This window comes from Polypterus senegalus, chromosome 13 (assembly GCF_016835505.1).
Source record: "Polypterus senegalus isolate Bchr_013 chromosome 13, ASM1683550v1, whole genome shotgun sequence".
Lineage (NCBI taxonomy): Eukaryota > Metazoa > Chordata > Cladistia > Polypteriformes > Polypteridae > Polypterus > Polypterus senegalus.
Genome location: NC_053166.1, coordinates 97,851,040 through 97,865,972, shown reverse-complemented (window position 1 = coordinate 97,865,972; position 14,933 = coordinate 97,851,040).

Sequence of the window (14,933 nt, the reverse complement as noted above, 5' to 3'; positions counted from 1 at the left end):
TTATAAAAGCGAACACACGTTTTACATCTTTTCTGTAGACAGGGAGTTGTGCCATTTTCTGTTGGTTCACTTAGGGACTTTAGACAATTAGTTGCTGCAGGTTTAGCGGTTGCCTGTATTCCGGGAGGGGAGATTCTGGAAATACATTTTTCTGCATTTCATCATTATTTAGAATTGGCTGAAGTTCTTTTATAATTTTTCAAAGTGCTTCAAGATGTGGGTTATAGGTGACAACAAGCGGAATGTAGTTCTTGTTGTCTTTGTTTTTATATTTTAGAAGGTTGTCTGTGGGTATGGCAGTAGTTCTTATTTGAATGTCTATTGTTTTGGGGTTATAACCTTGTCTAATGAAATCTTGTCTAAGCTCCTGCAGTTGGTTATGCTGGTCTGTTGAGTCTGAGTAAATTCGGTTGTATCGTATTACTTGGCTGAAAATAATGGAGCGCCTTATATGCTTAGGTAGGAAGCTATCACTTCTCAGGTAGGTCCGTCTGTCTGTTAGCTTGTGAAAATCAGAAGTTAAAAGGCAGTTATCTTTCAGTTCAATGGTAGTATCAAGTTAGTTGACTTCTAGTAATTCGGCTTCAGCTTTATGTTGGGGTGGAAATAATTACATTCATTATGAAAATGACGAAGGTAAATGATAAAGCTAGGATTAATAATCTACTGTCTGATCTATTTGTTTTAAAATACGGGTTTTTTTATCAGCATATATTCTCATATTCTTATATTCTTATTATTATTATTACTTACTTATTACTTATCATTACTTAGTATTACTAGGGCTAAATGTTTATGTTTTATTGTGCTTAATTACGTTTTCCTCCTCTTTTTTTCTTTTCTAATTATTTCATGTGTACCCTAAATGAGACTGTTCAATATCATACCCTTGGTTTACTGTTATTGCTATTACTGCATTAAGACTTGTTATGCTTGTTTTGGACACATCTTTAACACCATCACCTGGGTTTATTATCTGGGGATATCATCTTAATGCACTAAAATTGATGAAGATTATATGTATGTATGTATGTATGTATGTATATATATGTATATGTATATATATATATATGTATATATATATATATATGTATATATTAAGTGCAAAATTCTTTTTTTTTCTTTTTCCTCTTTTAAAGACTATATTGGTAACAGATATCTCTATCTTTTAACCTTAAAGCGCCACTGCATGGGGGCTTGATGTGCTTTGGGCGTGCTCTGTCTCTGGGTATGTCAGAGGACTGGGACTGCATGAAGTGGGTTTTAGCCTCACCTGGGGAGGCAAAAGGGAGGGTGGGGGTTAAGGGGAAGAGAAAGAGAGCAGGCTTGATCTATATCTAATCTATCATCTCAATCTTTATAACTATAACTATCAACGTAATAATAAGCTGCATGGCAACAACTCTTGGGGAATAGGAAATTAAGACCTAAACTATTTCACTTCCAGTTAAGACTATAAATGACACCAAAAACTCAGAATCAGTGTCTCCATGATGGGACAGTTAACTTCGTAAGCTGGAATGTTAAAGGCCTGAATCACGAATTAAAGAGAAAGAAAGTACTTTCTCACCTAACAGGTCTAAATGCTAAAATAGTATTTTTACAGGAAACCCACTTACTAAGTAAGGATCAGTTCCGGCTGCAAAAGACTGGACTGGCCAAATGTTCCATTCTAGTTTTACAAAGAAAACTAGAGGGGTGGGAATTCTCATACATAGAACAGTACCATTTGTAGCATCAGATGTAGTATTGGATCCTGAAGGGAGATATGTGATGGTCATGGGAGACTTATCTAACTGTAAAATGATTTTGATAAATGTTTATGCACCTAATGTTGATGATAAGGAATTTATACAAAATTTATTTGCATCCATTCCCAATCTGAACACTCATAAACTTATAATGGCTGGGGACTTTAATTGTGTTCTAAATCCACTTTTAGATAAGACTTCCTCCACAGGGGAACGCAACTAACACCGCAAAGATAATTACAAAGTTTATAACTGATCACAACTTATCAGATCCCTGGAGGTTTTTAAACCCAAATTCAAGAACATATTCTTTCTACTCACCAGTACATCATTGCTACTCAAGGATTGATTACTTCTTTATAGATAATAACTTCTTGCCTAAGATTAAATCTTGTAAATACGATGCTATTGTTATTTCAGACCATGCTCCGATGATCTTGGAGCTGAAATTACTAAGCCCCATACACTCACCCCCAGATGGCCTCAATCCGCTTCTATTAGCTGACGAGAATTGTACTGAATTTATATCCAAACAAATTGAATTCTTTCTAGAGACAAATACATCCCCTGAGATCTCTGCAGGAATACTCTGGGAAACTCTTAAGGCCTTCTTAAGAGGACAGATTATCTCATATCTTTCCCACAGAAATAAATCCGAAGCGAAGAAAGTAGCAGAGATAAAAAGCGAAATTACTAAAATAGATGAAGAACATGCCAGACTACCAAGCGAGACTCTACATAAGAGGAGGCAGGCTCTACATTCAGAATTAAACCTCTTGACAACTAAAGAAACCGAACAACTAATTTACAAATCCAGACATCATTATTATGAACATGGAGAGAAAGCTAATAAGCTTTTAGCGCAACAAATTCACAAGCAAGATGTGCATAGCGCAATCTCGGTAATTACTAACACGAATGGAGATAAAATCATCGAACACAAAAATATAATGTACACTTTTAGAGACTACTATAAATCCCTATATACTACTGAGTTTAAAGAAGACAATATACAATCTAATGCATTTCTGGATAAATTACAGATACCACAAATTGACGCTTTTAGTGTGGAGGAACTCGATAAACCTCTGTCATTATCAGAATTACTGGATGCTATAAAGTCACTCCAAGGTGGAAAAGCAGCAGGCCCTGACGGCTACCCTGCAGAGTTTTACAAGAAATTCTCCGCTCAGCTAGCTCCCTCCTATTAGCAACATTTACAGAAGCCAGAGATAACCAATCTCTTCCACAAACCTTTCGCCAAGCACTAATCACTGTCTTTCCAAAACAAAATAAGGACTTATTACAATGTGCATCATACAGACCAATTTCACTTCTGAATAACGACGTTAAAATACTCTCTAAAATCATAGCTAGAAGGATGGAGAAAGTGCTCCCTCGTAATATCACAAGACCAAACTGGATTTATTAGGGGCCGACACTTATCTTCAAATCTTGACGCCTGTTTAATGTAATATACTCACCAACTAAATCAAACACCCCAGAAATATTATTATCATTGGATGCAGAAAAGCATTCGACATGATTGAATGGAAATACCTTTTACTATTTTGGAGAAGTTTGGGTTTGGCCCGAACATTTGTGCATGGATTAAATTACTGTATACTAACCCAGAAGCTTCAGTTTGCATCAATAACATTTGCTCAGACTACTTTAAACTAGAACGTGGCACAAGACAAGGATGCCCTTTGTCACCACTGCTGTTTGCAATTGCCATTGAACCACTGGCAATACATTGTCGAAATACTGATCAGATAAAGGGGATTAGCAGAGAAGGACTGGAACAGAAAATCTCATTATATGCAGATGACATGGTACTGTATATATCGGACCCAGAAAATTCTGTGCCTGCAGTCTTAGCAGCACTCACAGAATTTCAAAAGCTCTCTGGTCTCAGAATTAATCTGAATAAAAGTGTACTCTTTCCGTGAATTCAAGCATATAATATTAGATTAGACACCCTTCCTTTTATCATTGCAGAACAGTTTAAATACCTCGGGGTAAACATCACAAGTAAACATAAAGCTCTTTATCAACAAAATTTTCGTCTGCATGGAAAAAATTAAACAAGACTTGCATAGATGGTCAACCCTTCATCTCACACTAGCTGGAAGAATTAACACTGTTAAGATGAATATTCTTCCTAAGCTCCTTTTTATTTCAAAACATACCAATATACATTAATAAATCGTTCTTTAAGCAATTAGATTCAACAATAACCTCATTTATTTGGAATTCTAAACATCCACGCATCAAAAGAGCGACCCTACAAAGACAAAAGGCAGAAGGCGGCATGGCTCTACCTAACTTCCAGTTTTATTACTGGGCGCAAATATACAGTCGATAAGAACCTGGACACAAATAGAAGAACATACACAGGCATGGACCGCAATAGAAGTAAAATCCTGCAGTACTTCTTTGTATTCCTTGCTTTGTGCTCCAATAAACACACGTTATCGGCAATACACTAATAACCCAATTGTGCTCCACTCACTTAGAATCTGGAACCAATGTAGAAAGCATTTTAAGACGGAGAAGCTTCTTTCTGTGGCACCCCTGCAAAAGAACCACCTCTTTCAACCCTCACAAACATATGCAGTTTTAATATCTGGAAAAATTTGGAATTAACTTGCTTAGAGATCTTTATATAGACAACGTCTTTGCATCCTATGAACAATTACATTCCAAATTTAACATTCCAGCTACAAATTTCTTTCACTATCTTCAAATCAGGAACTTTGTTAAACAGAACCTTCCAGATTTTCCTCATCTTGCACCCTCATCCACGCTGGAAAAATTATTGCTCAATTTCAAGGAGTTAGACTCCATCTCTACAATATATAAAATCCTTTTACAATCCCTTCCTTTCAAAGATCCAAGAGGACACTGGGAAAATGACCTCTCAATTAATATATCAGAAAAGGAGTGGAAAGTAGCAATGCAGAGAATTCACTCAAGCTCCATATGCAAAGCATACAATTATACAACTCAAAATTATATATCGAGCACATCTGTCTCGACTAAAACTCTCCAAAATGTTTCCAGGGCATGATCCAACCTGCGAACGTTGCAACCAAGCCCCAGCCTCACTAGGTCACATGTTCTGGGCCTGCACCAAATTAACATTATTCTGGACAAAATTTTTAATTACCTCTCAGACAGTCTTGGACTCACAATCCCTCCTAACCCATTAACAGCTGTGTTTGGGGTTCTTCCAGAGGGTCTTAAAGTGGAGAAAGACAAACAAATTGTGATTGCATTCACTACACTGTTGGCACGCAGACTTATTCTGATAAACTGGAAGAACCCAAACTCTCCTCTTTTAAGTCAGTGGGAAACTGATGTGTTATATTATTTAAAATTGGAAAAATCAAATACTCAGTTAGAGGATCTGTGCAGACTTTTTTCAAAACATGGCAGGATCTAATCAGTAATATTTTGAAATGAGTTTATAAAGCACAGAGAATTTGTTGATTTAGGTATTTTTAAAGCCTTAAATTTTACACCATTTGGCTTGCTCTCTCTCTCAAGGGTGGGGATCGATCTGTTCTTAGCATAATTTTTTTTGTAAAACTTGATTGCTATGTATTGATTGTAATAAAATTAATAAATAAAAAAAAAAAAAAAAAAGAAAATGACGAAGGTCCTTCTCACTGGCAGTCCAGATTATGAAGATGTCATCTATGTAATGGAGATACAACATTGGTTTTAAGAGGCACGTTGAAATAAAATCTTCCTCCAATTTTACCATAAATTAGTTTGCATAGTGAGGTGCAAACCAACAGCCCATTGCAGTCCCCATTTGTTGCAAGCAGAAGTCTTTTCCAAATGAGAATAAATTATGTGTCAGAGTGAATTTTATCACGTGTATAACTGACTGTGGGTAAATCATATTGTTTGAGGTACGTTTCATCATGAGGGATGTTTTTGTAAAGTGCCTCAACATCCATTGTGGCCAGAAAGGTTCCCTCAGGTAAGGGACGTATAGAAAACAGTTTTTTTTAAAGAAATCAGTGCTGTCCTGGATGTAGCTGGTTCTATTGTGGACAAGGGGTTTAAGGATATGCTCCACCCAAACTGAAACGTTTTCTGTAAGGGATACAATTCCTGAGATTATAGGCCTTCCTGGGTTCCCTTCTTTGTGGATTTTAGGAAGCATGTAGAAGTAACCCATTTTGGGGGTCTCAGGTATTAAACTGTTTACATGATCTCTGATGTCAAGAGGAAAGCTAATTACCATTTTTTTTAGTTTCTTCTTGTAGAGATCTGTGGAGTCTTCCAGTAGTTCGTAATAATGCATAGTGTCGGACAATTGCCTTTGTGCCTCCAGTATATAGTCTGTTGTGTTCATGATAACCCCCTTTGTCTGCTGGTATGTATAGTATGTATATAAACACAGGAAACTCCGGTTTCTGTATTGCATCTTGCCTGAAGAAGGGTCTGAGTTGCCACGAAAGCTTGCATATAGTAATCTTTTTAGTTAGCCAGTAAAAGGTGTCATTTTGCTTGACTTCTCACTACAGTACAACAGAAAGGAACCCAATACAGTGAGGGAATTGCAGACCACTTGTTCCAACAATGATGTCATATTTATTAGAATGCCTTTCCATACCTGAGATTGCTGCTCAGACTGGAAGTCAGAATAGACAAAGAAACTGGAATGTAAAATGATGGGATTCCATATATGCATGAAGGAAACTGAGTAGCTGCCATTAAACTCCCAGTACTTGGGCTTTCCATCAGAGAAACAACTACTTGGCAGCACTCAAGACAGGTAAGAAAGATGGAACGCAGAACAAATAGTATTTGTTTATCAGTGCCAGCATCTGAGTCATTCAGCCTCCTACAAAACCAAGTGCTATGCTTAATGTCAAAAAAGGGGTATAGACAGTACGGGGCTTTGTTTGTAATTCATAGTGCATCCCAGACTGTTTATATACTGCAGAGTAAGAAGCAGAGCCATGCTTGAAACTCAAGTACAAGAGTCCTTAGGATCAGATTGTCCTGCTGCTTCTGCCTTAAGGAGCCCAGAATGCATAACTGCATGAGTAGCATCATCAGAACAGAAGGCCTAGCAATGCTTTCCCTTCCTGCTTCTCCACACGCAAGGCAAAATGGCAGGTGAAAGAGATCTGGTGCTATTACTACCAAGAGTGGGGACACGGCTGGAAACGTTGCCGTTGCTGCGTTTTTTCCAAAATTACCGAAGTTCAGCAGCTCTAGCATAAAAATGGGATTCAACAAAAGCCTGACATGCTGAAATGATTCCACGGACAAAATATCTTTGTTTATAAAAGTTTTAGTTAAAATTCAAAGTAAAACATCCATCCATCCATTATCCAACCTGCTATTTCCTAACTATTCAAAGTAAAACATCCATCCATCCATTATCCAACCAATTATAACCTAACTACAGGGTCACTGGGGTCTGCTGGAGCCAATCCCAGCCCATACAGGACGCAAGGCAGGAAACAATCCCGGGGCAGGGCGCGCACACACACTGGACAATTTAGAATCGCCAATGCACCTAACCTGCATGTCTTTGGACTGTGGGAGGAAACTGGAGTACCCGGAGGAAACCCACACAGACACGGGGAGAACATGTAAACTCCATGCAGGGAGGACCCGGGAAGCGAACAAAGATGCAAGTTTGGAGCTAGACATACTGGCATTCTGGTAGGGTCAGATCGAGGAACGATACCTGGCTAGAATGCCAGTATGATAGAAGAACCAGGGAAGACAACTGGTCATGGCTACAAGCACCCCTAATATGATAGATTGCAGCTCCACTGGGCGGCACTACCTGTATGGACACCCACAAGGCATGCTGGGAATTGTGGTCCCATGAGTCAGCCTTGTTGGGTTCTGAAGGTGCCACTAGAGGGTGCTGTGAGAGTCTGTGATCCCTAATTTTGGGGACTTCCACTTGACCTGGAAATGTTTCCATCGAGAGTGAGGAGAAGAAAATAGTGGTAAAGAACCAACTTATAACAACCTTATTGTAAGGTACTCTTGTTAATAACCCTGTTTTATTTGAAGCCTGGAATGGTGTAGTGTGGTTGTGTTTGGGATTTGGGGTGCTGCAATGCCCCCTATTGGTCATCCCTGACATATGCAGTAGAAATAAAGTGCAGTTTGAAGCACCAAGCTAATATGCATATTTTAAAGAAAGATTTGTGACGCATCAACACATTCAAAGCCATTGTGCTGAAAATTGTTGTGAGTCTACCAAACCTTTTAGCGATATATTGTAATTTGTATTGACTTTACACACACAGTTGATATACTGCAGCTCAGTGACACACTGAAACGACAACTCAGGTAGTTATTAATCTATACTAATAAAAGGCAAAGCCCTCACTGACTGACTGACTCACTGACTCACTCACTGACTCATCACTAATTCTCCAAAATCCCATGTGGCTAGAAGGCTGAAATTTGGCAGGCTCATTCCTTACAGCTTACTTACAAAAGTTGGGCAGGTTTCATTTCGAAATTCTACGCGTAATGGTCATAACTGGAAGCTATTTTTCTCCATATAATGTAATGGAGTTGGATGGCCGTGGGGTGCGGAGTTTCGCGTGACATCATCACGCCTCCTACGTAATTACGTAGAGAACAAGGAAGACCTCCAAACAGCGCTGAATAAAAAACGCCATTTCACAATTGAGAAGGCAGAAAAAGATTATGAAGCAAGTGATGCATACAAGCGTATTCATAAATACAAGCATATTCATAAGTACAGCTACTGCGAAAACAAAGCACGGCGTGAACCGTAAGTTTATATTAAGTTTATAGACACACTCCCGCAGCCGTTTGTCATGCCTATGACGAATGATGGTATTCCCGACATACAAGTTTACTGAGAAGACACGAGGTATAAACGAGACTTTGGATCACTTTGTAACGGAGTTAAAATTGCTGTAGCAAGAAACTTTTAAGTGCCGGGTCTTAGCTAACATTAAATAAGCACATCCTCCAAATACGAGCCTGATTACAAGAAATAATGATGATCAAATCCTTGATGACAGCAACACTCACAAAACAATTACTGTATATTGACAATCATGTTACGTTATTTTTAAAATGTTCCCTTTTCTTTTTCATAACTTCTTTAACACACTACTTCTCCGCTGCGAAACGCGGGTATATACAGTACAGGCCAAAAGTTTGGATACACCTCCTCATTCAATGTGTTTTCTTTATTTTCATGACCATTTACATTGGTAGATTCTCACTGAAGGCATCAAAACTATGAATGAACACATGTGGAGTTATGTACTTAACAAAAAAAGGTGAAATAACTAAAAACATGTTTTATATTCTAGTTTCTTCAAAATACCCACCCTTTGCTCTGATTACTGCTTTGCACACTCTTGGCATTCTCCCGATGAGCTTCAACAGGTAGTCACCTGAAATGGTTTTCACTTCACAGGTGTGCCTTATCAGGGTTATTTAGTGGAATTTCTTGCTTAATCAATGGGGTTGGGACCAGCAGTTGTGTTGTGCAGAAGTCAGGTTAGTTGGACGATCATTTATTTTTCAACAGGACAATGACCCCTAACACACCTCCGGGCTGTGTAAGGGCTATTTGACCAAGAAGGAGAGTGATGGAGGATGTAAATGGTCATGAAAATAAAGAAACACATTGAATGAGGAGGTGTGTCCAAACTTTTGGTCTGTACTGTATATATATATATATATATATATATATATATATATATATATATATATATATATATATATATATATATATACTCCGTTCTACATACTCTCAAATACACAAGCCACATGCAGTGGCGCAATGGTAGACGCGTCTAACGCCGACATCCGAGGTTCGATTCCCGACAGGGGATGCAGTGAGTATGTACGCGCGCTTCCCGATTCATTTTACCCTCGCATCCCCTTGGTTTGAGACGTATGAAAAAATATGCGGTTAACGCAGAAATATATTACGTTATTTTTAAAATGTTTCCTTTTCTTAGCACAAGCACAGCTGAGAAGCTTCGATGCATGTACTCCATAACGCGTTAAAAAAAATAATAATCACACTTTCAATTCCAAGCAAAGGGGAACTTTTGTCAATGCATGATTTCCTGGTACATCGACAGTACCGCTGCTCCCTATACACAGAGTACGCAGTCTGCGTAGGGCACCAACTCCCAGGGAACACCATCCCAGCTGCTCAAAAAAATTGTTTTTATATATTATAATAATAAATTAATATTAATAATATACATATACAAATAAACAAAAATATAAACGTATATATTACATTTTACGGTGAACGCAGAGTAGGCTAAGCACACGTGATGACGCGCACGCCCTCACCTCTGTTACGGCTACCTATTTGGCCAAAAATAATAATAATTGAACAATATGCCTGCTCCTGGAAAGAGACATCAACAGTCCGGCGCCGAGAAACAAAAGAAAAAAAAAGCCCAAGATGAAGCCCGTGCATGTACCCAAATCTCTGGATTGCTCTGCGCATAGCAGTGACGCTCCCTGTAACTGTTGCCTCTGCTGAGCGAAGTTTTTCTAAAATGAAGCTCATCAAAACGTACTTGAGCTCATCTATGGCACAAGAGCGCATCAGTGGTCTGGCAATTGTCAGCATCAACTCTGAATTAGCAAAGGCTCTCATATGAAGAGCTCATTTACGACTTTGCCTCAAGAAAAAGCAGAAGTGTGCCTTTGTAAATTTTGAACTTTGGAAAGCTCCAGCAGATGACAGTGTTGATTTTATTTCAGTTTATTAATGTTTATTTTATTTATTATAAATGTTTTATTCAAAGTGTAATTTTAGTTTGTATTTTTTGCTGTAAAGCTACAATTGTAATTTATAAATGATACAATTTATTTATGTATTTACTTTTATTTGAATAAAGTTCTATTTTGGCCCCTATAGTAGGTGTTTTTTTTTATTATTTTAGTTTTACTTCCGTAATATTTGGGGGAGGGGGCACAAAAGTAAATTTCTGCTTAGGGCACCCATTTGGCCAACAACGGCCCTGTACATCGATTACATTGATGCACACTTCAGAGCTACAAAAACGTTAGAGTTGGAATAAATCGCGTTCCTACGACTGATCGGAGGAAAATTTCATTTCAAAAGACTACCCGACGGAAGCCTTGATAAAAGCATGGTTTTCAGCACACTGAAAAGCAAGCTAAATTAGATGCATTACAGAAAGCGGACTTTGTGGCTCTTACTGGGGATCATTGGACTTCCGTGACCGTTAGTAATTCTAATTACATCTAATTACAAAATGTTCAATGATCACACTGTTTTAGCCTAATGTACACAATAATTTTGGCTAAGGTTACTCAGAGTTTAAAGGTGAAGCTGGTCAAATTACCTTTTATGTTTCTGCCTTATTTTTTTAAGAAGAAAAACTGCACTTTATGTTGAATTTTTTGTTATTATTTAAAGACAATACCATTCTGAACATGTACTTAAAGTACTTAAAATACCACTTTATTTTTAAGTCTGCCCAATTTTAGCCAGAGATGATATTTTTGTTTCTGTTTTGAATTGAAATGCAGTTTAAAAGCATTTTTTTTTCAGAAATTAAAAGAGCTTGAGTTTACAATATTCATGCCCATGTCTATTATTTGATTTTGTTTAAAAAAAAACATTTGCGATTTGGGGCAAATTTTCATGTGTGATTACATACCATTAATCAAGATTAATTATTACACAGCCTCTAATTAATTAGATTAATTTTTTTAATCGAGTCCCATCCCTAATATATATATATGTAGATATATATGTAGATTTGTATATATATATATACACTCACCTAAAGGATTATTAGGAACACCTGTTCAATTTCTCATTAATGCAATTATCTAATCAACCAATCACATGGCAGTTGCTTCAATGCATTTAGGGGTGTGGTCCTGGTCAAGACAATCTCCTGAACTCCAAATTGAATGTCAGAATGGGAAAGAAAGGTGATTTAAGCAATTTTGAGCGTGGCATGGTTGTTGGTGCCAGACGGGCTGGTCTGAGTATTTCACAATCTGCTCAGTTACTAGGATTTTCAAGCACAACCATTTCTAGGGTTTACAAAGAATGGTGTGAAAAGGGAAAAACATCCAGTATGCGGCAGTCCTGTGGGCGAAAATGCCTTGTTGATGCTAGAGGTCAGAGGAGAATGGGCCGACTGATTCAAGCTGATAGAAGAGCAACTTTGACTGAAATAACCACTCGTTACAACCGAGGTATGCAGCAAAGCATTTGTGAAGCCACAACACGCACAACCTTGAGGCGGATGGGCTACAACAGCAGAAGACCCCACCGGGTAACACTCCTCTCCACTACAAATAGGAAAAAGAGGCTACAATTTGCACGAGCTCACCAAAATTGGACAGTTGAAGACTGGAAAAATGTTGCCTGGTCTGATGAATCTCGATTTCTGTTGAGACATTCAAATGGTAGAATCAGAATTTGGCGTAAACAGAATGAGAACATGGATCCATCATGCCTTGTTACCACTGTGCAGGCTGGTGGTGGTGGTGTAATGGTGTGGGGATGTTTTCTTGGCACACTTTAGGCCCCTTAGTGCCAATTGGGCATCGTTTAAATGCCACGGGCTACCTGAGCATTGTTTCTGACCATGTCCATCCCTTCATGACCACCATGTACCCATCCTCTGATGGCTACTTCCAGCAGGATAATGCACCATGTCACAAAGCTCGAATCATTTCAAATTGGTTTCTTGAACATCACAATGAGTTCACTGTACTAAAATGGCCCCCACAGTCACCAGATCTCAACCCAATAGAGCATCTTTGGGATGTGGTGGAACGGAAGCTTTGTGCCCTGGATGTGCATCCCACAAATCTCCATCAACTGCAAGATGCTATCCTATCAATATGGGCCAACATTTCTAAAGAATGCTTTCAGCACCTTGTTGAATCAATGCCACGTAGAATTAAGGCAGTTCTGAAGGCGAAAGGGGGTCAAACACCATATTGGTATGGTGTTCCTAATAATCCTTTAGGTGAGTGTATATGTATATTGTGGACTTGAACCCGGACACAGACAGGCGGACATCTTAATTTCACCCAACACACGTTTATTTTACAATTATTTACAAATTGACCACACGTGCACCCCCAGTGCCTCCAGCACCGATCCCCCAAAGTCCAGGCCACACAGTCCTTCGTGCCTCTCTCTCTTGGCCTCCTCCAGTCCTCTCTCCAGCTCTGTCCACTTCCACCCGACTTCCGCTATCGACTGAAGGGAGGCGGCCCCTTAAATAGGAACCCGGATGGGCTCCAGCTGCTTCCCGGCACTCCTCCGCAGACACACCCCAGTGTGGCGGAAGTGCCGCTGCGCCCGAAGCCGTCCGGTGTCCCCTGTCGTCTTCCCCCCAGCACTTCCTGGTGTGGCGGAAGTGCTGGGCTCCAGGGTTGTTCAGGCACCAGGGCGCCGCCTGGCGGTGGCCACGGGTCCCTACAGCACTGGGCTTCCAAGCCCATATGCCACAATATGTATATATATATATATATATATATATATATATATATATATATGTATAGGTGTATATATATGTATGTGTGTATATATATATATATATATATATATATATATATATATATATGTGTGTGTCTATATTTGTATATGTGTATATATATATGTATATATGTTGTGGTAGATAGGGGGCACTCTCGCTCCCTTGATCCCCTGTCCACGACTCCAGACACCAGGTAAAAGTCCTCAGATTGACTTTATTAAATTTCCACAGTGCACAAAGCTCACTCTCCACCACTATACTCATAAACTCACAATAATAAATTACAATAAACAATCCTCCAGCTCCCAGACGCGTTGCCACCCTTCCACCCAGCTCAGCTCGCCGTCTGGGAGCTCCCACAGTCCTTTTATATTCCCTGACCCGGAAGTGTTCTCAATCCCCAGTCCATGTGATCCTCAATCACTTCCGGGTCAGGTAAAGTTCTTTTCTTCACCCCGGAAGCCTGTCGCTCTTCCTATGACGAGCTTCCGGGTTATAGGGCCCAAATGAGTCCTCGGTCCCCCCTGCAGCACCCTCTTGCGGCCCCTGAGGTATCCAGCAGGGCTGAGGATAAAAACTACATTGTCCATGATTCCCTGCTGGTCTTCGGGGCACCTCCATACTGCAGGGAGGGCTCCATCTGGCGGCCTGGGGGTATTGGCCGGGATGATAAGCCGGCCAAATATCACAGTACTCCTCCCCCAGCGGAAAACCGTGGTTTTTCGCGGTGTGTCCCCCGAGGGATATCCTCCCCCAAGATGATCCAAAGACCGGGTCCCGTTGATATAGTTGATACTCCCGTACAAACCTAGGAGGAACAGTATAAGTATAAGCATTATGACCTCTTGCCCTCCTAGCACAACCTTTCCACTCGTGGCCCGGTCTGCGGCATTCGTAGCACAGCCGCAGTGCCCTTGGTAGTCTCTCTCGTTGGGACACGAAACACCTGGGCACTTCTTGCTCCGCCCTTGTCTCCGCTGGGGAGAATTCCCCGGCCGTCTTTGCTCTCTCATGGCCCTTTTCCACATTGTCAGGAGACCTCTGTTTTATTTGAGAAACCTCCTGTTTCGTATTGCAAGAAGAGAGCCCTTTTACTGTTTGCACCCCTTTACTTTTACCAATAATTGGTGGCAGCGTCTTTAGGGCTTCCTCACTCTGGGAGTCAGCACTGTCTAGCTGCCCCGGATCAATTAGCCCTTCCGCCGACCACTCGGTTAACGTACCGACCTCGCTTGTAGGGCACGTAGTGTACTGGCACCCGCTATTTATTAAAAGCGGGTCCGGTTTACACTGCGTCCCTCTTGTTTTATTTACGGTACGGGTTTCACATACCTGTACCGCCCTATCAAGATATATGGGAGGCTCTCCACCAAACCGCCGCACGTAATCCCTCAGCTTTTCCAACGGCGCTTTGGCTGCCACTCCCAATTCCCAGACGATCTTCTCAATGGTCGTCAGTACCTGTAAAAAACTTGCTACGGGCTCGATTAGTTTTTCGAGTTCCCGTACATCCACACGTTTAATTACTTCGGCTGGCCGAAGACTTACTTCCTCGTCTGTCTTTCTTGCCGGCCGGGAGCCAATGAGCACACCCGCTTCTGGCACATGCTCTGACGGGTCTTGTGGAGGCTTCTGG